The following is a 26,711-nucleotide window of genomic DNA, read 5'->3' on the forward strand; positions in this document are numbered from 1 at the left end:
AAGCTGCCACCAGTTTGAAGCCCGGCTTCCCTTGGAGGCTTAAAGGCCTCCTACAAACTGACATCAGGTATCTGAGTAAGTGACTTTACTTACCCCTGGAAGCAGGCCTTTATTTGTGCCCAACACTCTCTGCCGGGCACCCGGCCTCCGCCACCTACAATCCCGAACGGAACAGGATTTCTTCCAGATGCAAGGTGCCACAAGCTGGAAGCCTGGCTTCCCGTGGAGGGCCCAAGGCCTCCTACAAACTGACATCAGGCACCTGGGTAGGTTACTTTACTTACCCCTGGAAGCAAGCAATCCTTTGTGCGTAACAACCTCTGCCAGGCACCAGGCCTCAGCCACCTACAATCCCGAATGGAACAAGATTTCTTCCAGATGCAGACTGCTTTAAACAGGAAGACTGGAATCCCTTGGAGGGCCAAAGGCCTCCTACAAACTGACATCAGGCACCTGGGCAGCTGACTTTACTTACCCCTGGAAACACGCCATCCTTTGGGCCCAACACCCTCGGCCAGGAACCTGGCCTCGGCCACCTACAATCCCGAACGGAACAGGATTTCTTCCAGATGCAAGCTGCCACAAGCTGGAAGCCTGGCTACCCTTGGAGGGCCAAAGGCCTCCTACAAACTGACATCAGGCACCTGGGCAGCTGACTTTACTTACCCCTTAGAAAAGGCCATCCTTTGTGCCCAACTCCCTCTGCAGGGCACCCGGCCTCGGCCACCTACAATCTTGAACGGAACAGGATATCTTCCAGATGCAAGCTGCCACATGTTAGAAGCCCGGCTTTCCTCGGAGGCTTAAAGGCCTCCTACAAACTGACCTCATGTATCTGGGTAGGTGACTTTACTTACCCCTGGATGCAGGCCATTATATGCCCAAAACCCTCTGCCGGGAACCCGGCCTCGGCCACCTACAGTCCCGAACGGAACAGGATTTCTTCCAGATGCAAGCTGCCGCAAGTTGGAAGCCTGGCTTCCCGTGGAGGGCCAAAGGCCTCCTACAAACTGACATCAGGCACCTGGGCAGCTGACTTTACTAACTCCTGGAAACAGGCCATCCTTTGTGCCCAACTCCCTCTGCCAGGAACCCGGCCTCAGCCACCTACATTCCTGAACCGAACAGGATTTCTTCCAGATGCAAGCTGCCACAAGTTGGAAGGCTGGCTTCCCTTGGAGGGCCAAAGGCCTCCTACAAACTGACATCAGGCACCTGGGCAGCTGACTTTACTTACCCCTGGAAACAGGCCATCCTTTGTGCCCAAGTCGCTCTGCCGGGCACCCGGCCTCGGCCACCGACAGTCCCGAACGGAACAGGATTTCTTCCAGATGTAAGCTGCCACAAGTTGGAAGCCCGGCATCCCTTGGAGGGCCAAAGGCCTCCTACAAACGCACATCAGGCAACTGGGGAGCTGACTTTACTTACCCCTGGAAAGAGGCCATCCATTGCGACCAACTCCCTCGGCCAGGCACCTGGCCTCGGACACCTACAATCCCGAACAGAACAGGATTTCTATGAGATGCAAGCTGCCACACGCTGGAAGGCTGACTTCCCTTGGAGGGCCAAAGGCCTGCTACAAACTGACATCAGGCACCTGGGCAGCTGACTTTTCTTACCCCTGGAAACAGGCAATCCCTTTGTGCCTAACTACCTCTGCCGGGCACCCGGCCTCGGCCACCTACATTCCTGAACGGAACAGGATTTCTTCCAGATGCAAGCTGCCACAAGTTGGAAGTCTGGCTTCCCTTGGAGGGACAAAGGCCTCATACAAACTGACATCAGGCACGTGGGCAGCTGACTTTACTTACCCCTGGAAACAGGCCATCATTTGTGCTCAACTCCCTCTGCCGGGCACCCGGCCTCGGCCACCTACAATCCTGAACGGAACAGCATTTCTTCCAGATGCAAGCTGCCAAAAGCTGGAAGTCTAACTTCCCTTGCAAGGCCAATAGCCTCCGACCAACTGACATCAGGCACCTGGGCAGCTGACTTTACTTACCCCTGAACACAGGTTATCTTTTGTGCCCAACTCCCTCTGCCGGGCACCCGGCCTCGACCACATACAATCCCGAACAGAACAGGATTTCTTCCAGATGCAAGGTGCCACAACCTGGAAGCCTGGCTTCTCTTGGAGAACCAAAGGCCTTTTACAAACTGACATCAGGCACCTGGGGAGCTGACTTTACTTACCCCTGGAAACGGGCCATCCTTTGTGCCCAACTCCATCTGCCAGGTACCCGGCCTCGGCACCTACAATCCCGAACGGAACAGGATTCTTCCAGATGCAAGCTGCCACAAGTTGGAAGCCCGGCTTCCCTTGGAGGGCGAAGGGCCTCCTACAAACTGACATTGAGCACCTGGGGAGCTGACTTTACTTACCCCTGGAAACAGGCCCATCCTTTGTGCCCAACTCCCTCTGCGGTGCACCCGGCCTCGGCCACCGACAATCCCGAACGGAACAGGATTTCTTCCAGATGCAAGCTGCCACAAGCAGGAAGCCTGGCTTCTCTTGGAGGGCCAAAGGCCTCCTACAAACTGACATCAGGCACCTGGGCAGCTGACTTTATTAACCCCTGGAAACAGGCCATCATTTGTGCCAAATCCCTCTGCGGGGCATCCAGCCTCGGCCACAGACAATCTTGAACGGAACAGGATTTCTTCCAGATGCAAGCTGCCACAAGTTGGAAGCCCGGCTTCCCTTGGAAGCTTAAGGGCCTCCTACAAACTGACATCAGGTATCTGGCTAGGTGACTTTACTTACCCCTGGAAGCCGGCCATCCTTTGTGCCCAACACTCTCGGCCGGGCACCCGGCCTCGGCCACCTACAATCCCGAATGGAATAGGATTTCTTCCAGATGCAAGCTGCCTCAAGCTGGAAGGCTGCTTCCCGTGGAGGGCCAAAGGCCTCCTACAAACTGACATCAGGCACCTGGGCAGCTGACTTTACTTACCCCTGGAAACAGGTTATCTTTTGTGCCCAACTCCCTCTGCCGGGCACCCGGCCTCGACCACATACAATCCCGAACAGAACTGGATTTCTTCCAGATGCAAGCTGCCACAACCTGGAAGCCTGGCTTCTCTTGGAGAACCAAAGGCCTTTTACAAACTGATATGAGGCACCTAAAGAGCTGACTTTACTTACCCCTGGTAAAAGGCCATCCTTTGTGCCCAACTCCTCTGCCGGGCACCCGGCCTCGGCCACAGACAATCCCGAACGGAACAGGATTTCTTCCAGATGCAAGCTGCCACAAGTTGGAAGCCCGGCTTCCCTTGGAGGGCCAAAGGTCTCCTACAACTGACATCAGGTATCTGGCTAGGTGACTTTACTTACCCCTGGAAGCAGGCCATCCTTTGTGCCCAACTCCCTCTGCCGGGCACCCGGCCTCAGCCACCTACAATCCCGAACGGAACAGGATTTCTTCCAGATGCAACCTGCAACATGCTGGAAGCCTGGCTTCTCTTGGAGGGCCAAAGGCCTCCTACAAACTGACATCAGGCACCTGGGCAGCTGACTTTATTAACCCCTGGAAACAGGCCATCATTTGTGCCCAAATCCCTCTGCGGGGCATCCCGCCTCGGCCACCGACAATCTTGAACAAAACAGGATTTCTTCCAGATGCAAGCTGCCACAAGTTGGAAGCCCGGCTTCCCTTGGAAGCTTAAGGGCCTCCTACAAACTGACATCAGGTATCTGGTTAGGTGACTTTACTTACCCCTGGAAGCAGGCCATCATTTGTGCCCAACACCCTCTGCCGGGCACCCGGCCTCGGACACCTACAATCCCGAACGGAACAGGATTTCTTCCAGATGCAAGCTGCCACAAGCTGGAAGGCTGGCTTCCCTTGGAGGGCCAAAGGCCTCCTACAAACGGACATCAGGCACCTGGGCAGCTGACTTTACTTACCCCTGGAAACAGGCCATCCTTTGTGCCCAACTCCCCCTGCCGGGCACCCGGCCTCGGCCACCTACAATCCCGAACGGAACAGGATTTCTTCCAGATGCAAGCTGCTACAAGTTGGAAGCCTGGCTTCCCGTAGAGGGCCAAAGGCCTCCTACAAACTGACATCAGGCACCTGGGCAGCTGACTTTACTAACTCCTGGAAACAGGCCATCCTTTGTGCCCAACTCCCTCTGCCAGGCACCCGGCCTCAGCCACCTACATTCCTGAACCGAACAGGATTTCTTCCAGATGCAAGCTGCCACAAGTTGGAAGGCTGGCTTCCCTTGGAGGGCCAAAGGCCTCCTACAAACTGACATCAGGCACCTGGGCAGCTGACTTTACTTACCCCTGGAAACAGGCCATCCTTTGTGCCCAAGTCGCTCTGCCGGGCACCCGGCCTCGGCCACCGACAGTCCCGAACGGAACAGGATTTCTTCCAGATGTAAGCTGCCACAAGTTGGAAGCCCGGCATCCCTTGGAGGGCCAAAGGCCTCCTACAAACGCACATCAGGCAACTGGGGAGCTGACTTTACTTACCCCTGGAAAGAGGCCATCCATTGCGACCAACTCCCTCGGCCAGGCACCTGGCCTCGGACACCTACAATCCCGAACAGAACAGGATTTCTATGAGATGCAAGCTGCCACAAGCTGGAAGGCTGGCTTCCCTTGGAGGGCCAAAGGCCTGCTACAAACTGACATCAGGCACCTGGGCAGCTGACTTTTCTTACCCCTGGAAACAGGCAATCCTTTGTGCCTAACTACCTCTGCCGGGCACCCGGCCTCGGCCACCTACATTCCTGAACGGAACAGGATTTCTTCCAGATGCAAGCTGCCACAAGCAGGAAGTCTGGCTTCCCTTGGAGGGACAAAGGCCTCATACAAACTGACATCAGGCACGTGGGCAGCTGACTTTACTTACCCCTGGAAACAGGCCATCATTTGTGCTCAACTCCCTCTGCCGGGCACCCGGCCTCGGCCACCTACAATCCTGAACGGAACAGCATTTCTTCCAGATGCAAGCTGCCAAAAGCTGGAAGTCTAACTTCCCTTGCAAGGCCAATAGCCTCCGACCAACTGACATCAGGCACCTGGGCAGCTGACTTTACTTACCCCTGAACACAGGTTATCTTTTGTGCCCAACTCCCTCTGCCGGGCACCCGGCCTCGACCACATACAATCCCGAACAGAACAGGATTTCTTCCAGATGCAAGGTGCCACAACCTGGAAGCCTGGCTTCTCTTGGAGAACCAAAGGCCTTTTACAAACTGACATCAGGCACCTGGGGAGCTGACTTTACTTACCCCTGGAAACGGGCCATCATTTGTGCCCAACTCCATCTGCCTGGTACCCGGCCTCGGCCACCTACAATCCCGAACGGAACAGGATTCTTCCAGATGCAAGCTGCCACAAGTTGGAAGCCCGGCTTCCCTTGGAGGGCGAAGGGCCTCCTACAAACTGACATTGGGCACCTGGGGAGCTGACTTTACTTACCCCTGGAAACAGGCCATCCTTTGTGCCCAACTCCCTCTGCGGTGCACCCGGCCTCGGCCACCGACAATCCCGAACGGAACAGGATTTCTTCCAGATGCAAACTGCCACAAGTTGGAAGCCCGGCTTCCCTTGGAGGGCCAAAGGCCTCCTACAAACTGACATCAGGTATCTGGCTAGGTGACTTTACTTACCCTTGAAAGCAGGCCATCATTTGCGCCCAACACCCTCTGCCGGGCACCCGGCCTCGGCCACCTACAATCTTGAACGGAACAGGATTTCTTCCAGATGCAAGCTGCCACAAGCAGGAAGCCTGGCTTCTCTTGGAGGGCCAAAGGCCTCCTACAAACTGACATCAGGCACCTGGGCAGCTGACTTTATTAACCCCTGGAAACAGGCCATCATTTGTGCCCAAATCCCTCTGCGGGGCATCCAGCCTCGGCCACAGACAATCTTGAACGAACAGGATTTCTTCCAGATGCAAGCTGCCACAAGTTGGAAGCCCGGCTTCCCTTGGAAGCTTAAGGGCCTCCTACAAACTGACATCAGGTATCTGGCTAGGTGACTTTACTTACCCCTGGAAGCCGGCCATCCTTTGTGCCCAACACCCTCGGCCGGGCACCCGGCCTCAGCCACCTACAATCCCGAATGGAATAGGATTTCTTCCAGATGCAAGCTGCCTCAAGCTGGAAGGCTGGCTTCCCGTGGAGGGCCAAAGGCCTCCTACAAACTGACATCAGGCACCTGGGCAGCTGACTTTACTTACCCCTGAAACAGGTTATCTTTTGTGCCCAACTCCCTCTGCCGGGCACCCGGCCTCGACCACATACAATCCCGAACAGAACAGGATTTCACCAGATGCAAGCTGCCACAACCTGGAAGCCTGGCTTCTCTTGGAGAACCAAAGGCCTTTTACAAACTGACATGAGGCACCTAAAGAGCTGACTTTACTTACCCCTGGTAAAAGGCCATCCTTTGTGCCCAACTCCCTCTGCCGGGCACCCGGCCTCGGCCACAGACAATCCCGAACGGAACAGGATTTCTTCCAGATGCAAGCTGCCACAAGTTGGAAGCCCGGCTTCCCTTGGAGGGCCAAAGGTCTCCTACAACTGACATCAGGTATCTGGCTAGGTGACTTTACTTACCCCTGGAAGCAGGCCATCCTTTGTGCCCAACTCCCTCTGCCGGGCACCCGGCCTCAGCCACCTACAATCCCGAACGGAACAGGATTTCTTCCAGATGCAACCTGCAACAAGCTGGAAGCCTGGCTTCTCTTGGAGGGCCAAAGGCCTCCTACAAACTGACATCAGGCACCTGGGCAGCTGACTTTATTAACCCCTGGAAACAGGCCATCATTTGTGCCCAAATCCCTCTGCGGGGCATCCAGCCTCGGCCACCGACAATCTTGAACAAAACAGGATTTCTTCCAGATGCAAGCTGCCACAAGTTGGAAGCCCGGCTTCCCTTGGAAGCTTAAGGGCCTCCTACAAACTGACATCAGGTATCTGGGTAGGTGACTTTACTTACCCCTGGAAGCAGGCCATCATTTGTGCCCACACCCTCTGCCGGGCACCCGGCCTCGGCCACCTACAATCCCGAACGGAACAGGATTTCTTCCAGATGCAGACTGCTTTAAACAGGAAGACTGGATTCCCTTGGAGAGCCAAAGGTCTCCTACAAACTGACATCAGGCACCTGGGCAGCTGACTTTACTTACCCCTGGAAACAGGCCATCCTTTGTGCCCAACTCCCTCTGCCGGGCACCCGGCCTCGGCCACCTACAATCCAGAACGGAACAGGATTCTTCCAGATGCAAGCTGCCACAAATTGGAAGCCCAGCTTCCCTTGGAGGCTTAAAGGCCTCCTACAAACTGACCTCAGGTATCTGGGCAGGTGAATTTACTTACCCCTGGAAGCAGGCCATTATTGTGCCCAACACCCTCTGCCGGGCACCCGGCCTCGGCCACCTACAATCCCGAACGGAACAGGATTTCTTCCAGATGCAAACTGCCACAAGCTGCAAGCCCGGCTTTCCTTGGAGGGCAAAAGGCCTCCTTCAAACTGTCATCAGGCACCTGGGCAGGTGACTTTACTTACCCCTGGAAACAGGCCATCCTTTGTGCCAAACTTCCTCTGCCGGGCACCCGGCCTCGGACACCTACAATCCCGAACGGAACAGGATTTCTTCCAGATGCAAGCTGCCACAAGATGGAAGCCTGGCTTCCCGTGGAGGCTTAAGTGCCTGTGACAAACTGACATCAGGTGTCTGGGTAGGTGACTTTACTTACCCCTGGAAGCAGGCCATCATTTGTGTCCAACACCCTTAGCCGGGCACCCGGCCTCGGCCACCTACAATCCCGAATGGAACAGGATTTCTTCCAGATGCAAGCTGCCTCAAGCTGGAAGGCTGGCTTCCCTTGGAGGGCCAAAGGCCTCCTACAAACTGACATCAGGCACCTGGGCAGCTGACTTTACTTACCCCTGGAAACAGGTTATCTTTTGTGCCCAACTCCCTCTGCCGGGCACCCGGCCTCGACCACATACAATCCCGATCAGAACAGGATTTCTTCCAGATGCAAGCTGCCACAACCTGGAAGCCTGGCTTCTCTTGGAGAACCAAAGGCCTTTTACAAACTGACATCAGGCACCTAAAGAGCTGACTTTACTTACCCCTGGTAAAAGGCCATCCTTTGTGCCCAACTACCTCTGCCCGGGACCCGGCCTCGGCCACCGACAATCCCGAACGGAACAGGATTTCTTCCAGATGCAAGCTGCCACAAGTTGGAAGCCCGGCTTCCCTTGGAGGGCCAAAGGTCTCCTACAAACTGACATCAGGTATCTGGGTAGGTGACTTTACTTACCCCTGGAATCAGGCCATCTTTTGTGCCCAACTCCCTCTGCCCGGCACTTGGCCTCAGCCACCTACAATCTTGAACAGAACAGGATTTCTTCCAGATGCAAGCTGCCACAAGCTGGAATCCTGGCTTCCCGTGGAGGGCCAAAGGCCTCCTACAAACTGACATCAGGCACTTGGGCAGGTGAGTATACTTACCCCTGGAAACGGGCCATCCTTTGTGCCCAACTCCATCTGCCGGGTACCCGGCCTCGGCCACCTACAATCCCGAACGGAACAGAATTCTTCCAGATGCAAGCTGCCACAAGTTGGAAGCCCAGCTTCCCTTGGAGGGCGAAGGGCCTCCTACAAACTGACATTGGGCACCTGGGCAGCTGACTTTACTTACCCCTGGAAACCGGCCATCCTTTGTGCCCAACTCCCCCTGCCGGGCACCCGGCCTCGGCCACCTACAATCCCGAACGGAACAGGATTTCTTCCAGATGCAAGCTGCTACAAGTTGGAAGCCTGGCTTCCCGTAGAGGGCCAAAGGCCTCCTACAAACTGACATCAGGCACCTGGGCAGCTGACTTTACTTACCCCTGAACACAGGTTATCTTTTGTGCCCAACTCCCTCTGCCGGGCACCCGGCCTCGACCACATACAATCCCGAACAGAACAGCAATTCTTCCAGATGCAAGCTGCCACAACCTGGAAGCCTGGCTTCTCTTGGAGAACCAAAGGCCTTTTACAAACTGACATCAGGCACCTGGGGAGCTGACTTTACTTACCCCTGGTAAAAGGCCATCCTTTGTGCCCAACTCCTTCTGCCGGGCACCCGGCCTCGGCCACCGACAATCCCGAACGGAACAGGATTTCTTCCAGATGCAAGCTGCCACAAGCTGCAAGCCCGGCTTCCCTTGGAGGGCCAAAGGCCTCCTACAAACTGACATCAGGTATCTGGGTAGGTGACTTTACTTACCCCTGGAATCAGGCCATCCTTTGTGCCCAACTCCCTCTGCCTGGCACCCGGCCTCAGCCACTTACAATCTTGGACAGAACAGGATTTCTTCCAGATGCAAGCTGCCACAAGCTGGAATCCTGGCTTCCCGTGGAGGGCCAAAGGCCTCCTACAAACTGACATCAGGGACTTGGGCAGGTGAGTATACTTACCCCTAAAAACGGGCCATCCTTTGTGCCCAACTCCATCTGCCGGGTACCCGGCCTCGGCCACCTACAATCCCGAACGGAACAGGATTCTTCCAGATGCAAGTTGCCACAAGTTGGAAGCCCAGCTTCCCTTGGAAGGCGAAGGGCCTCCTACAAACTGACATTGGGCACCTGGGCAGCTGACTTTACTTACCCCTGGAAACAGGCCATCCTTTGTGCCCAACTCCCTCTGCGGGGCACCCGGCCTCGGCCACCGACAATCCCGAACGGAACAGGATTTCTTCCAGATGCAAGCTGCCACAAGCTGGAAGCCCGGCTTCCCTTGGAGGGCCAAAGGACTCCTACAAACGGACATCAGGCACGTGGGCAGCTGACTTTACTTACCCCTGGAAACAAGCCATCCTTTGTGCCCAACTCCCCCTGCCGGGCACCCGGCCTCGGCCACCTACAATCCCGAACGGAACAGGATTTCTTCCACATGCAAGCTGCCACAACCTGGAAGCCTGGCTTCTCTTGGAGAACCAAAGGCCTTTTACAAACTGACATCAGGCACCTGGGGAGCTGACTTTACTTACCCCTGGTAAAAGGCCATGCTTTGTGCCCAACTCCCTCTGCCGGGCACCCGGCCTCGGCCACCGACAATCCCGAATGGAACAGGATTTCTTCCAGATGCATGCTGCCACAAGTTGGAAGCCCGGCTTCCCTTGGAGGGCCAAAGGCCTCCTACAAACTGACATCAGGTATCTGGGTAGGTGACTTTACTTACCCCTGGAATCAGGCCATCCTTTGTGCCCAACTCCCTCTGCCTGGCACCCGGCCTCAGCCACCTACAATCTTGAACAGAACAGGATTTCTTCCAGATGCAAGCTGCCACAAGCTGGAATCCTGGCTTCCGCTGGAGGGCCAAAGGCCTCCTACAAACTGACATCAGGCACTTGGGCAGGTGAGTATACTTAGCCCTAGAAACGGGCCATCCTTTGTGCCCAACTCCATCTGCCGGGTACCCGGGCTCGGCCACCTACAATGCCGAACGGAACAGGATTCTTCCAGATGCAAGCTGCCACAAGTTGGAAGCCCAGCTTCCCTTGGAGTGCGACGGGCCTCCTACAAACTGACATCAGGAACCTGGGCAGCTGACTTTACGTACCCCTGGAAACAGGCCATCCTTTGTGCCCAACTCCCTCTGCGGGGCACCCGGCCTCGGCCACCGACAATCCCGAACGGAACAGGATTTCTTCCAGATGCAAGCTGCCACAAGTTGGAAGCCCGGCATCCCTTGGAGGGCCAAAGGCCTCCTACAAACCGACATCAGGTATCTGGCTAGGTGACTTTACTTACCCCTGGAAGCCGGCCATCCTTTGTGCCCAACACCCTCTGCCGGGCACCCGGCCTCGGCCACCTACAATCATGAACGGAACAGGATTTCTTCCAGATGCAAGCTACCACAAGCTGGAAGCCTGGCTTCTCTTGGAGGGTTAAAGGCCTCCTACAAACTGATATCAGGCACCTGGGCAGCTGACTTTATTAACCCCTGGAAACAGGCCATCATTTGTGCCCAAATCCCTCTGCGGGGCACCCAGCCTCGGCCACCGACAATCTTGAACGGAACAGGATTTCTTCCAGATGCAAGCTGCCACAAGTTGGAAGCCTTGCTTCCCTTGGAGGCTTAAGTGCCTGTGACAAACTGACATCAGGTATCTGGGTAGGTGACTTTACTTACCCCCGGAAGCAGGCCATCATTTGTGCCCAACACCGTCTGCCGGGCACCCGGCCTCGGCCACCTACAATCCCGAATGGAACAGGATTTCTTCCAGATGCAGACTGCTTTAAACAGGAAGACTGGATTCCCTTGGAGAGCCAAAGGTCTCCTACAAACTGACATCAGGCACCTGGGCAGCTGACTTTACTTACCCCTGGAAACAGGCCATCCTTTGTGCCCAACTCCCTCCGCCGGGCACCCGGCCTCGGCCACCTACAATCCAGAACGGAACAGGATTTCTTCCAGATGCAAGGTGCCACAAGATGGAAGCCTGGCTTCCCGTGGAGGGCCAAAGGCCTCCTACAAACTGACATCAGGCACGTGGGCAGCTGACTTTACTTACCCCTGGAAACAGGCCATCATTTGTGCCTACTCCCTCTGCCGGAAAACCGGCCTCGCCCACCTACAATCCAGAACGGAACAGGATTTCTTCCAGATGCAAGCTGCCACAAGTTGGAAGCCTGGCTTCCCTTGGAGGGCCAAAGGCCTCCTACAAACTGACATCAGGTATCTGGCTAGGTGACTTTACTTACCCCTGGAAGCAGGCAATCCTTTGTTCCAAACTCCCTCTGCCAGGCACCTGGCCTCGGCCACCTACAATCCCGAACGGAACAGGATTTCTTCCAGATGCAAGCTGCCACAAGCTGGAAGCCTGGCTTCCCGTGGAGGGCCAAAGGCCTCCTACAAACTGACATCAGGCACCAGGGTAGGTTACTTTACTTACCCCTGGAAGCAAGCAATCCTTTGTGCGTTACCCCCTCAGCCGGGCACCAGGCCTCGGCCACCTACAATCCTGAACGGAACAGCATTTCTTCCAGATGCAAGCTGCCACAAGAAGGAAGCCTGGCTTCCCTTGGAGAGACAAAGGCCTCCTACAAACTGACATCAGGCACCTGGGCAGCTGACTTTACTTACCCCTGGAAACAGGCCATCCTTTGTGCCCAACTCCTTCTTCCGGGCACCCGGCCACGGGCACCTACAACCCCGAACGGAGCAGGAATTCTTCCTGATGCAAGCTGCCACAAGCTGGAAGGCTGGCTTCCCTTGGAGTGCCAAAGAACTCCTAAAAATTGACGTCCGGCCCGTGGACAGGAGACTTAACTAGTCCCTGGAAACAAACCATCCTTGGTGCCCAACTCCCGAGGCCAGGCACCCGGCCTCGGTCACCTACAATCCCGAACGAAACAGGATTTCTTCCTGATGGAAGCTGCCAAAAACTGGAAGCCTGGTTTCCCTTGGAGGGACAAAGGCCTCCTACAAACTGACATCAGGCACCTGGGCAGCTGACTTTACTTACCCGTGGATAGAGGCCATCCTTTGTGCCCAAATCCCTCCGCCAGGCACCCGGCCTCGGCCACCTACACTCCCGAACGGAACAGGATTTCTTCCAGATGCAAGCTGCCACGAGTTGGAAGGCTGACTTCCCTTGGAGGGTCAAAGGCCGCCTACAAACTGACATCAGGCACCTGGGCAGCTGACTTTACTTACCCTTGGAAGCAGGCAATGCTTTGTGCCCAACTCCCTGTGCCGGGCACCTGGCCTCGGCCACCTACAATCCCAAATGGAACAGGATTTCTTCCAGATGCCAGCTGCCACAAGCTGGAAGTGTCGCCTCCCTTGGAGGGCCAATAGCCTCCGACCAACTGACATCAGGCACCTGGGCAGATGACTTTACTTACCCCTGAACACAGGCCATCCTTTGTGCCCAACTCCCTCTGCCGGGCACCCGGCCTCGACCACATACAATCCTGAACGGAACAGGATTTCTTCCAGATGCAAGCTGCCACAAGCTGGAAGCCTGGCTTCTCTTGGAGGGCCAGCGGCCTTCTACAAACTGACATCAGGCACCTGGGTAGGTGACTTTACTTACCCCTGGAAACAGGCCATCCTTTCTGCCCAACTCACTCCGCCAGACATTCGGCCTCGGCCACCTACAATCCCGAACAAAACAGGATTTCTGCCAGATGCAAGCTGCCACAAAAAGGAAGGCTAGCTTTCCGCCGAGGGCTAAAGGCCTCTTACAAACTGACGTCAGGCACCTGGGCAGCTGACTTTACTTACTCCTGGGAAAAGGCCATCTTTGTGTCCAACTCCGTGTGGCGGGAACCCAGGCTAGGACACCTACAATCCCGAACGGAACAGGATTTCTTCCAGATGCAAGCTGCCACAAACTGGAAGACTTGCTTCCCTTGGAGGGCCAAAGGCCTCCTACAAACTGACATCAGGCACCTGGGCAGCTGACTTTTCTTACCCCTGGAAACAGGCCATCCTTTGAGCCCAACTCCGTCTGCCGGGCACCTGGCCTCGGCCACCTACAATCCCGAACGGAACAGGATTTCTTCCAGATGCAAGCTGCCACAAGCGGGAAGCCTGAATTCCCATGGAGGGCCAAAGGCGTCCTAGAAACTGACATCAAGCACCTGGGCAGCTGACTTTACTTACCCCTGGAAACAGGCCATCATTTGTGCCCAACTCCCTCTGCCGGGCACCTGGCCTCGGCCACCAATAATCCCGAATGGAACAGGATTTCTTCCAGATGCAAGCTGCCACAAACTAGAAGACTAGTTTCCCTTGGAGAGCCAAAGGCCTCCTACAAACTGACATCAGGCACCTGGGCTGCTGACTTTACTTACCCCTAGAAACAGGCCATCCTTTGTGCCCAACTCCCTCTGCCGGGCACCAGACCTCGGCCACCTACAATCCCGAACGGAACAGGATTTCTTCCAGATGCAAGCTGCCACAAACGGGAAGACTTGCTTCCCTTGGAGGGCCAAAGGCCTCCTACAAACTGACATCAGGCACCTGGGCAGCTGACTTTTCTTACCCCTGGAAACAGGCCATCCTTTGTGCTTAACTCCCTCTGCCGGGCACCTGGCCTCGGCCACCTACAATCCCGAACGGAACAGGATTTCTTCCAGATGCAAGCTGCCACAAGCTGGAAGCCTGGCTTCCCATGGAGGGCCAAAGGCCTCCTAGAAACTGACATCAAGCACCTGGGCAGCTGACTTTACTTACTCCTGGGAAAAGGCCATCTTTGCGTCCAACTCCGTGTGGCGGGAACCCAGGTTAGGACACCTACAATCCCGAACGGAACAGGATTTCTTCCAGACGCACGCTTCCACAAGTTGGAAGCCCGGCATCCCATGGAGGGCCAAAGGCCTCCTACAAACTGACTTCAGGCACCTGGGCTGCTGACTTTACTTACCCCTGGAAACAGGCCATCCTTTGTGCCCAACTCCGTGTGGCTGGCACCCGGCATATGACACCTTCAATCCCGAAAGGAACAGGATTTCTTCCAGATGCAAGCTGCCAAAAACTGGCAGCCTGGCTTCGCATGGAGGGCCAAAGGCCTCCTACAAACTGACATCAGGCACGTGGTTAGGTGACTTTACTTACTCCTGGAAAGAGGCCATCCTTTGTGCCCAACTCCACGGCCAGGCACCCGGGCTCGGCCACCTACAATCCCGAACGGAACAGGATTTCTTCCAGATGCAAGCTTCCACATGTTGGAAGCGCGGCTTCCCTTGGAGGGCCAAAGGCCTCCTACAAACTGACATCAGGCACCTGGGCAGCTGACTTTACATACCCCTGGAAACAGGCCATCCTTTGTGCCCAACTCCCTCTGCCGGGTACCCGGCCTCGGCCACCTACAATCCCGAACGGAACAGAATTCTTCCAGATGCAAGCTGCACAAGTTGGAAGCCTGGCTTCCCTTGGAGGGCCAAAGGCCTCCTACAAACTGACATCAGGCACCTGGGCAGCTGACTTTCCTTACCCCTGGAAACACGCCATCCTTTGTGCCCAACTCCCTCTGTCGGGCACCTGGCCTCAGCCACATACAATCCCTAACAAAACTGGATTTCTTCCAGATGCCAGCTGACACAAGCTGGAAGGCTAGCTTCTCTTGGAGGGCCAAAGGCCTCCTACAAACTGACATCAGGCACCTGGGCAGCTGACTTTATTTACCCCTGGAAACAGGCCATCCTTTGTGCCCAACTCCCTCTGCCGGGCACTCGGCCTCGGCCACCTAAAATCTTGAAGGGAACAGGATATCTTCCAGATGCAAGCTGCCACAAGTTGGAAGCCCGGCTTCCCTTGGAGGGCCAAAGGCCTCCTAAAAACTGACATCAGGCTCGTGGACAGGAGACTTAACCAATCCCTGGAAAGAAGCCATCCTTTGTGCCCAACTCCCTCGGTGAGGCAGGCGGCATCAGCCACCTACAATCCCGCACGGAACAGGATTTCTTCCAGATGGAACCTACCACAAGCTGGAAGGCTGGCTTCCCTTGGAGGGCCAAAGGCCTCCTACAAACTGACATCAGGCACCTGGGCAGCTGACTTTACTTACCCGTGGAAACAGGCCATCCTTTGTGCCCAACTCCCTCAGCCGGGCACCAGGCCTCGGTCACCTACGATGCCAAACGGAACAGGATTTCTTCAAGATGCAAGCTGCCACAAGCTAGAAGCCTGGCTGCTCTTGGAGGGCCAAAGGCCTCCTACATACTGACATCAGGCACCTGGGCAGCAGCCTTTACTTACCTATGGAAACAGGTAATCCTTTGTGCCCAACTCCCTCTGCCGGGCACCCAGGCTCGGCCACCTACATTCCTTAACGGAACAGGATTTCTTCCAGATGCAAGCTGCCACAATTCTGAAGCCTGTTTTCGCGTAGAGCGCCAAAGGCCTCCTACAAACTGACATCCGGCACCTGGGCAGCTGACTTTACTTACCCCTGTAAAGAAGTTCTCCTTTGAGACCAACTTTGTGTGGCGGGCTCATGACTCCGACATCTAAAATCCCGAACGGAACAGGATTTCTCGTAGATGCAAGCTGTCACAAGTTGGAAGCCTGGCTTCCCGTGGAGGGCCAAAGGCCTCCTACAAACTGACATCATGTATCTGGCTAGGTGACTTTACTTACCCCTGGAAGCAGGCCATCATTTGTGCCCAACACCCTCTGCCGGGCACCCGGCCTCGGCCACCTACACTCCCGAACGGAACAGGATTTCTTCCAGATGCAAGCTGCCACAAGCTGGAAGCCTGGATTCCCATGGAGGAACAATTGCCACCTGCAAACTGACATCAGGCACCTGGGCAGCCGACTTAACTTACCCCTGGAAACAGGCCATCATTTGTGCCCAACTCCCTCTGCCGGGCACCTGGCCTCGGCCACCTACAATCCCGAACGGAACAGGATTTCTTCCAGATGCAAGCTGCCACAAACTGGAAGACTAGCTTCCTTTAGAGGGCCAAAGGCCTGCTACAACCTGACATCAGGCACCTGGGCAGCTGACTTTACTTACTCCTGGAGCAACCCACCCTTTGTGCCCAACTCCCTTAGCTGGGCACCAGGCCTCGGCCACGTACAATCCCGAATGGAATAGGATTTCTTCCAGATGCAAGCTGCTACAAGTTGGAAGCCTGGCTTCCCTTGGAGTGCCAAAGGCCTCCTACAAACTGACATCAGGCACCTGGGCAGCTGACTTTACTTACCCCTAAAAACAGGCCATCCTTTGTTCCCAACTCCCTCTGTTGGGCACTTGGCTCTGCGCACCTACAATCCCGAACGGAATAGGATTTTTTCCACATGCAATCTCCTACAAACTGGAAGACTAGCTTCCTTTAGAGGGCCAAATGCCTGCTACAAACTGACATCAGGCACCTGGGCAGCTGACTTTACTTACCCTTGGAAAGAAGCCATCCTTTGTGCCCAACTCCCTCTGCCGGGCACCTGGCCTCAGCCACCTACAATCCCGAACGGAACAGGATTCCTTCCAGATGCAAGCTGCCACAAGCTGGAAGCCTGGCTTCCCTTGGAGGGCCAAAAGCCTCCTACAAACTGACATCAGGCACCTGGGCAGCTGACTTTACTTACCCCTGGAAACAGGCCATCCTTTGTTCCCATCTACCTCAGCAGGGCACCCGGCTCCGGCCACCTTCAATCCCGAACGGAACAGGATTTCTTCCAGATGCAAGCTGCCACAAACTGGAAGCCTGGCTTCCCTTGGAGTGCCAAAAGCCTCCTACAAACTGACATCAGGCACCTGGGCAGCTGACTTTACTTATTCCTAAAAACATGCCATCATTTGCGCCCAACTCGCTCTGCCGGGCACCTGGCCTCGGCCACCTACAATCCCGAACGCAACAGGATTCCTTCCAGATGCAAGCTGCCACAAACTGGTAGACTTGCTTCCCTTGGAGGGCCAAAGGCCTCCTACAAACTGACATCAGGCACCTGGGCAGATGACTTTACTTACCCTTGGAAACAGGCCATTATTTGTGCCCAACTCTCTCAGCAGGCCACCCGGCTCCGGCCACCTACAATCCCGAACGGAACAGCATTGCTTCCAGATGCAAGCTGCCACAAGCAGGAAGCCTGGCTTCCCTTGGAGGGCCAAAGGGCTCCTACAAACTGACATCAGGCACCTGGGAATCTGACTTTACTTACCCCTGGAAACAGGCCATCCTTTGTGCCCAACTCCCTCTGCCGAGCACCTGGCCTCGGCCACCTAAAATCCGGAACTGAACAGGACTTCTTCCAGATGCAAGCTGCCACAAACTGGAAGACTTGCTTCCCTTCGAGGGCCAAAGGCCTCCTAAAAACTGACATCAGGCACCTGGGCAGCTGACCTTACTTACCCCTTGAGCAACCCACCCTTTGTGCCCAACTCCCTTAGCCGGGCACCAGGCCTCGGCCACGTACAATCCCGAACGGAATAGGATTTCTTCCAGATGCAAGCTGCCACAAGCAGGAAGCCTGGCTTCCCATGGAGGGCCAAAGGCCTCCTATAAACTGACATCAGGCACCTGGGAAGCTGACTTTACTTGCCCCTAAAAACAGGCTATCCTTTGTTCCCAACTCCCTCTGCCGGGCACCCGGCTCCGTGCACCTACAATCCCGAACAGAACAGGATTTTTTCCAGATGCAAGCTGCTACAAACAGAAAGACAAGCTTCCTTTAGAGGGCCAAATGCCTGCTACAAGCTGACATCAGGCACCTGGGCAGATGACTTTACTTACTCCTGGAAAGAAGCCATCCTTTGTGCCCAACTCCCTCTGCCGGGCACCCGGCTCCGTGCACCTACAATCCCGAACGGAACAGGATTTTTTCCAGATGCAAGCTGCTACAAACTGGAAGACTAGCTTCCTTTAGAGGGCCAAATGCCTGCTACAAACTGAGATCTGGCACCTGGGCATCTGACTATACTTACCCCTAGAAACAGGCCATCCTTTGTGCCCAACTCCCTCTGCCGGGCACCTTGCCTCGGCCACCTACAATCCCGAACGGAACAGCATTGCTTCCAGATGCAAGCTGCCACAAGCAGGAAGCCTGGCTTCCCATGGAGGGCCAAAGGCCTCCTACAAACTGACATCAGGCACCTGGGCAGCTGACTTTACTTACCCCTGGAAACAGGCCATCCTTTGTGCCCAACTCCCTCTGCCGGGCACCTGGCCTCCGCCACCTACAATCCCAAACGGAACAGGATTTCTTCCAGATGCAAGCTGCCACAAACTGGAAGACTAGCTTCCTCTAGAGGGCCAAAGGCCTGCTACAAACTGACATCAGGCAGCTGGGCAGCTGACTTTACTTACCCCTGGAAACAGGCCATCCTCTGTGCCCAACTCCCTCTGCCGGGCACCAGGCCTCGGCCACCTACAATCCTGAACGGAAAGGGATTTCTTCCAGATGCAAGCTGTCACAAGCTGGAAGCGTGTCTTCCCTTGAAGGGCCAAAGGCCTCCTACAAACTGACATCAGGTATCTGGCTAGGTGACTTTACTTACCCCTGGAAGCAGGCCATCCTTTGTTCCAAACTCCCTCTGCCAGGCACCTGGCCTCGGCCACCTACAATCCCGAACGGAACAGGATTTCTTCCAGATGCAAGCTGCCACAAACTGGAAGCCTGGCTTCCCGTGGAGGGCCAAAGGCCTCCTACAAACTGACATCAGGCACCAGGGTAGGTTACTTTACTTACCCCTGGAAGCAAGCAATCCTTTGTGCGTAACCCCCTCAGCCGGGCACCAGGCCTCGGCCACCTACAATCCCGAACGGAACAGGATTTCTTCCAGATGCAAGCTGTCACAAGAAGGAAGCCTGGCTTCCCTTGGAGGGACAAAGGCCTCCTACAAACTGACATCAGGCACCTGGGCAGCTGACTTTACTTACCCCTGGAAACAGGCCATCCTTTGTGCCCAACTCCTTCTTCCGGGCACCCGGCCACGGACACCTACAATCCCGAACGGAGCAGGAATTCTTCCTGATGCAAGCTGCCACAAGCTGGAAGGCTGGCTTCCCTTGGAGTGCCAAAGAACTCCTAAAAATTGACGTCAGGCCCGTGGACAGGAGACTTAACTAGTCCCTGGAAACAAACCATCCTTTGTGCCCAACTCCCGAGGCCAGGCACCCGGCCTCGGCCACCTACAATCCCGAACGAAACAGGATTTCTTCCTGATGGAAGCTGCCAAAAACTGGAAGCCTGGTTTCCCTTGGAGGGACAAAGGCCTCCTACAAACTGACATCAGGCACCTGGGCAGCTGACTTTACTTACCCGTGGATAGGGGCCATCCTTTGTGCCCAAATCCCTCCGCCAGGCACCTGGCCTCGGCCACCTACCCTCGCGAACGGAACAGGATTTCTTCCAGATGGAAGCTGCCACGAGTTGGAAGGCTGACTTCCCTTGGAGGGCCAAAGGCCGCCTACAAACTGACATCAGGCACCTGGGCAGCTGACTTTACTTATCCTTGGAAGCAGGCAATGCTTTGTGCCCAACTCCCTCTGCCAGGCACCCGGCCTCGGCCACCTACAATCCCAAATGGAACAGGATTTCTTCCAGATGCAAGCTGCCACAAGCTGGAAGTGTCGCTTCCCTTGGAGGGCCAATAGCCTCCGACCAACTGACATCAGGCACCTGGGCAGATGACTTTACTTACCCCTGGAAACAGGCCATCCTTTGTGCCCAACTCCCTCTGACGGGCACCTGGCCTTGGCCACCTACAATCCCGAACGGAACAGGATTTCTTCCAGATGCAAGCTGCCACAAGCTGGAAGCCTGGCTTCTCTTGGAGGGCCAAAGTCCTCCTCCAAACTGACATCAGGCACTTGGGCAGGAGACTTAACCAACCCCTGAAAACAGGCCATCCTTTGTTCCCAACTCCCGCGGCCAGGCACGCGGCCTCAGCCACCTACAATCCCGAACGGAACAGGATTTCTTCCAGATGCAGCCTGTTTCAAACAGGAAGCCCGGCTTCCCTTGGAGGGCCAAAGGCCTCCTCCAAACTGACATCAGTCACCTAGGTAGGTTACTTTACTTACCCTTGGAAGCAGGCAATCCTTTGTGCCCAACTCCCTCTGCGGGGCACCCAGCCTCGGCCACCTACAATCCTAAAAGGAACACGATTTCTTCCAGATGCAAGCTGCCACAAGCAGGAAGGCTGCATTCCCGTGGAGGGCCAAAGGCCTCCTACAAACTGACATCAGGCACCTGGGAAGCTGACTTTACTTACCCCAGGAAAGAGGCCATCCTTGGTGCCCAACTCCCTCTGCCGGTCACCCGGCCTCAGCCAGCTACAATCCCGAACGGAACAGGATATCTTCCAGATGCAAGCTGCCACAATCTGGAAGCCTGGCTTCGAGTGGTCGGCCAAAGGCCTCCTACAAACTGACTTCAGGCGCCTGGGCATGTGACTTTACTTACACCTGGAAGCAAGCAATCATTTGTGCCTAACCCCCTCTGCCGGGCACAAGGCCTCGGCCACCTACAATCCCAAACGGAACAGGATTTCTTCCAGATGCAAGCTGCCATAAACTGGAAGGCTGGCTTCCCTTGGAGGGCCAAAGGCCTCCTACATACTGACATCAGGCACCTGGGCAGCTGACTTTACTTACCCCTGGAAACAGGCCATCCTTTGTGCCCAACTCACTCTGCCGGGCACCCGGCCTCGGCCACCTACAATCCCGAACGGAACAGGATTTCTTCCAGATGCAAGCTGCCGCAAGCTGGAAGCCTGGCTCCTCTTGGAAGACCAAAGGCCTCCTACAAACTGACATCAGGCACCTGGGCAGCTGACTTTACTTACCCCTGGAAACAGGCCATCCTTTGTGCCCAACTCACTCTGCCGGTCACCCGGCCTCGGCCACGGACAATCCCGAACGGAACAGGATTTCTTCCAGATGCAAGCTGCCACAAGTTGGAAACCCGGCATCCCTTGGAGGGCCAAAGGCCTCCTACAAACTGACATCAGGCACCTGGGCAGCTGACTTTACTTACCCCTGGAAGCAGGCCATCCTTTGTGCCCAACACCCTCTGCCGGGCACCCGGACTCGACCACCTACAGTCCCGAACGGAACAGGATTTCTTCCAGATGCAAGCTGCCACAAGCTGGAAGGCTGGCTTCTCTTGGAGAGCCAAAGGCCTCCTCCAAACTGACATCAGTCACCTAGGTAGGTTACTTTACTCACCCTTGGAAGCAGGCAATCCTTTGTGCCCAACTCCCTTTGCCGGGCACTCGGCCTCGGCCACCTACAACCCCGAATGAATCAGGATTCCTTTCAGATGCAAGCTTCCACAAGCTGGAAGCCTGGCTTCCCTTTGAGGGCCAAAGACCTCCTACAAACTGACATAAGGCACCTAGGCAGGTGAGTTCAGTTTCCCTTTTCTAAGGGCCATTCCTTTGTGCCCAACTCCCTCTGCCTGGCATCGTGCTTCTTTTTTTAATTCAGAGTTAGATAAACCAGAAAATAAATGAGAAAAGCAAAACACAAGTTTTCAGAGTAGCTGTCCATCAAATTAGAATCAATTGAGTGATTATAAATTATGAAACAATATGTCTGTAATTGCTCATAGGGGTCTTTTACTCTTGACTGTGGCTCAATCAAGATCAGCCGAACACTTACTAATGCTCTGCTTCTTCAGCTCTAACTCTGCACCCACCTGTACTCATTTATCCTTAAACTAGATACACTGCCAAGGAAAAGTGTGACTGATCACAAGTTTAAGTCATTAGTACCAGCTGTATAAATAGCTTGTGTATATGCTTTTAATGATCAGAAGAAAATATCACTCAGTTTCAAAGATATAGCACATAAAGATCGGCATTTCTGGATTCTGTCTACAAACAAATTATTTGTTTGGTGCTCTAAGCAATGAGTTCTTGTTCCTGGAAATGCTATTCTACATGGGGGAATTCTTCGTCCTAATATTTTCACCCCTTTGATGGGAGGCTTCTATTCATAGGTTTTTGGGGGTTTTTTTGTAAACGTACATGGAGTTTGCTTGTTTGGATAGGTTTTGTTATTTTTGTGTACTTAAGAGCAATTTTAAAACATTCCCATCCAAAGAAGTGTCATACAACAAAATAGGATTTGAAAGGTTACAAGATCCTCTGTTCTATTACTTTCTGAAACTATTCCAGTAGTTCTTTCACTTGAATACTTCCTTAGTACTGATAGTGTTCTTGTGGCTATTAAAACAAAGCACCCAGGATACAATGTCTTCCCATCATTCTTGATGTTCAGTCATGCTCTAAACACTCCTGCCCATTCACAAGGCTCTCACGAGCCACAGGGACATTTCCCACTGCTCCTTACTTACCCCTGATGCCTTCATGTCTTCTAAACGCTCCCAACATTTAATGGTTTTTACAGCACTTCTGTCAACATCCAAGTTCCATATTTGTATTTAAAGTCATTTTCAGCTTCCTTAATATGGAGTTTTCCAACTGACACGTCTGTAAGTGCGCACTCTCCTGTTTAACTACTGGTCACCACAAATATTTAAAGGAATTCAGGCACGCTTTCTTCAGCAATCCCTTGAAAAGAAGAAACCTGGATTATCAGACAAAGGCTACAAAATGGCACTGATGATCTGGCTCAGCACTGTGCCCTGAAGGCTGTTGCAGGCAGAGTAGTTCAGCCGCAAGATCATCGCCCCTTTCTACATTATCTGGAAATATTTCTTTAGCTCAACAGGGAGACAAGCTACACCAAAAATCCACACCTTATTGCCTATTTTCATTGTTTGTCTAACAGTTCTTTTGGTGGCTCTTCCCCAGCGTAACACCTAAATTCCACAAATACGGGAATTCTATTTCAAACTGCACCCACTTCTCATACCACATTGCTCCATATTCAGTAAAGCAAATGAAGTTCTGATGTATTTGAAACAAGACCACTGCCTGCAGGAGCTGTACTAGGGTACTACTGGTGCCTAAGAGAATCCAAAACTCCCTCAGAATAATGTCACTGCCCAAAAATACCTAGATTCCACTCAAATCTTCCCTAACACGTTACCAAGCCCTACAAGATCAGATGCTACTTAGATGTGAACGTTCCAGGGTGTTGCTCAATGCTCAAATTGTGACTGAACTTCAATCACAATTGAATGGGAGTGTTTTCAAGCCTCAATTTCCTCACTCGTATTTCCATAGAGAAATTTAATTTCTGCTGGAATCTACTACATTTTTTCCAAAGGCAGATAGAATACTGGTTCCAACCAACTTGGAGCTGCAGTAAAGAAAAACACTGGAAATACTTTAAGCAACTGCAGATGGCCATCAGGACTTGTGTACAAATACTCCTGGATCATTCAAGGAAGTATATTAATTCAAGACCACTGGAAAAAGGTACCAGTTAAAATGTCTGCCATCTCTCCTTGCAGTCACCAGGTGTATGTTTGGTGGCTGCGTGCTTCACTTCAGCACAAGGAAGACTTGGCATTTTTAATTTACAAGCTGCAGGTAAACTTTGAAGATGTTACTGGTTGTTGGCAGTATTGGCTGTTCAATTTGCTCTCTTCATACCCGCTTCTTTCTTCTCCACCTTGCCCCACACAGGAAAAAAAAAAAACCTACGTAAGTGCTCTTCAGAGAGGAGAGACTAAATCACAAACACTTCAGGGCAGGAAGCTTGAACAGTTGAAGCTCTTATTTGCAAGTTCTGTAAATGCTATTTCATACAACTCGATATATTCGCCACCCCACCTTTTCCACAGGCAAACACTGTATCCATCCCTCCACCCCTGAAGCCCACCAGGGGCACCCCGGTATCTCTGCCACCATCTTGAGGAGCAACAGACTCTGAAACATTATTTTTAAGGAAATTGACAATTATACACACAGCATACGCTGTTTGCCTCTGCAAGTCACAGCCAACATTTCTATTCTTTCCTCCAACAATAAATTTAAAGTGTGTACTACATTTATATAAGAAGAATATATAACCCAAGAGCGCCGGCTGCAGCCCCACAAAGCCACCAAAAGTTTATTTTGTCTCGCAAAAGAAGGCAAGCACCTTTCAGAGGCATCACCATTTCCTTCTCTCCTGGATACAGATCCCTTCAGTCAGATTTGGCACACTCGCTTGCATTAAGAGGACAAGATGGAGCAATTCTGTCAGTGCAGCAGATTAAAAAAACCTGCCACCAAGAGGCTTTATTCCAAAGGCAATTCTCCTCTGATTCACAAAAGGTCTGCCTACCATACAGCCAAGCAGAGGCTCCCAGATGGTGCTGGCAAAGCAATCTCCACTTTCTCCCAACAGCACAGCAGCATGTTGATGTCTAGAAAAAATATTTCCAGTCCTGATCCCTTTGCTGTCAGTTCTGTAACATGCACTGCCCTGATTAAATAAATAAAAGCCTATCAACCACCAGCAGTTTCAAGACTTACATGAAGCTCTCCTACTCTTAGGGAAAAACCCCATGAAGTCAGCATTTAAAACCAAGAGAAAGTGCTTGGAATTATATCTCTTTCTTAATGACAGTCTCACTATTCCCTAAAGTTTGGGGAAGTTCTTTAAAGCCGCAACATTTTTGGCCAGGTGATCAATAGTTTGCTTCAGTACGAGACAGGACTAACACTGGACAGGTACCTCTAAAGTCACCAGAAACCAGCAGATTGCAGTTGGCTTCTCTCACAGACACACCTCTAAGCGATCTTGGCTCCCAGTTCCAGTCTCCTCCACCCTGGCATCCACACATGAACAAATGGACTAAGCAGCATTGCTCAAATCCTGCTGCACTTGCTTAACCTCCATAAGATTTCCCAGGAGAACTTTACTTTGTGGCACTTCTGCTCTCCTTCAATCCTGCAGCTCTTCTGCAAGTTTCTGCTCAAGACTTAGCACAGACTACTCAAGAAATCAGAACACAGGAACTCAGAAATATTTCAACAATTAAGCTTTCTTCTGGAGTAGAACCAACCATGTAAATCATACAACTAGAATATTTCCCTGATTTTTATTTTAAGCTTTAAAAAAAATCCACACTAATTAAAGGACCTTAATACATTGATAAAGTATTTACCAGGCCAATGAATAAAAAGGTTGAAGTTTCTCTCAAAGAAAAAAAACAAAAACAAACAACCAAAAAAACACAACCAAACAAGTCTAGGTGGGAGATAACAGGCACAGCACCCTGTGTCACATTTTTCTGTCTTGAAGAAAAAATAATGGGGATGTTTGGACAAGTATTTATCAGAACAAAGCCTACAGTGGCCCCTGAGGATAAAGTCAAATTTTTTCAATGCCAGCTAGTCAGTAGCTCATCGTGACTGTTAAAAAACTGAACTCAAGGACACTGGCAAAAGCAAGATTTGAGAACTGTAGATATACTATCAAATTTCTACCATGTGAAACCTATTTTGATGGCCACAACAAGCAAGACACATTCCCTAATGCACACATTTGTCATACTCAGGTTTGTTACACCGAGTGATTTAAAGTGACCCTGCAGAAAAACTGGTTTGCAAAGACAGCAGACAAGAAAAACTTAGAGGCCACAAAGAGTAGAAGAGGAAAAACTGAACCACCACTTGCTAATGATAGTTCAGTTCATGCACTTGTGTATGCAGACCCAGCCAAGCCAACAGAAGGTGAATGAAAAATCTGAAAGCACAATTGAGCAAACCTTCAAAAAATATCTATCACTTAAGAGGCCAATTTCATATGCACATGATGCTGAAAATTTAGAAGAATCAAAATAATTGAATACTGAAGCAGGAGAATAAGAGTCCATACCATTGACACACGATCATTTTTTCCTCTTAAAACAATGGGAGAAATGTCTTGTATTAAAACAATTGCTTTCTTTAGGACTTCTAAATTGCACTAAATATTAACCTTCCTAAAACTGCACAATGGCAAACCCAAATTAAAAAAAAAAAAAACTTGGGACAAGAAGAAACAGTGATATATATGAACACAGTTCAACAGATCTCCATAGACACTCTTACATTTCAGAATTGAGTTCATATTGACTATCATACACATTAATTTGAAATCCCAGCTTTAGTCTTTCATACAAGTTCTACTTCTCAGTATTTTTTAATGAGGAACTAAGATCTTAATAAAGCCATTCATTTCATTGTATCCGAAAGTCCTTTGCCTGCTGTACATTTTCTCTGCAGCTGTAGGCATGCATGAGTATGCCTAGCATGTGCATCTGCGTATTTCTATTTACACTAGGAGTGCTTAAATATTCATCTGCAGTTATGTATTTATGTACACAGCTAAAACCACACAGCT

General features: G+C 52.7%; 1 long non-coding RNA gene across 1 annotated transcript in view; it reads right to left on the minus strand.

Annotated features, from left to right (window-relative positions):
- Positions 1-23,618: 23,618 nt before the first annotated feature.
- Positions 23,619-26,711, minus strand: part of LOC136304902 (uncharacterized) — a 32,474-nt gene continuing 29,381 nt past the window's right edge. The window contains exon 3 of the long non-coding RNA XR_010724887.1: positions 23,619-24,008. This is a non-coding gene — a long non-coding RNA (uncharacterized lncRNA). The remainder of the gene's footprint in view (positions 24,009-26,711) is intronic.

This window comes from Chamaea fasciata, unplaced genomic scaffold (assembly GCF_029207755.1).
Source record: "Chamaea fasciata isolate MVZ Bird 193981 ecotype frontalis unplaced genomic scaffold, bChaFas1.0.hap1 SCAF_214, whole genome shotgun sequence".
NCBI lineage: Eukaryota > Metazoa > Chordata > Aves > Passeriformes > Sylviidae > Chamaea > Chamaea fasciata.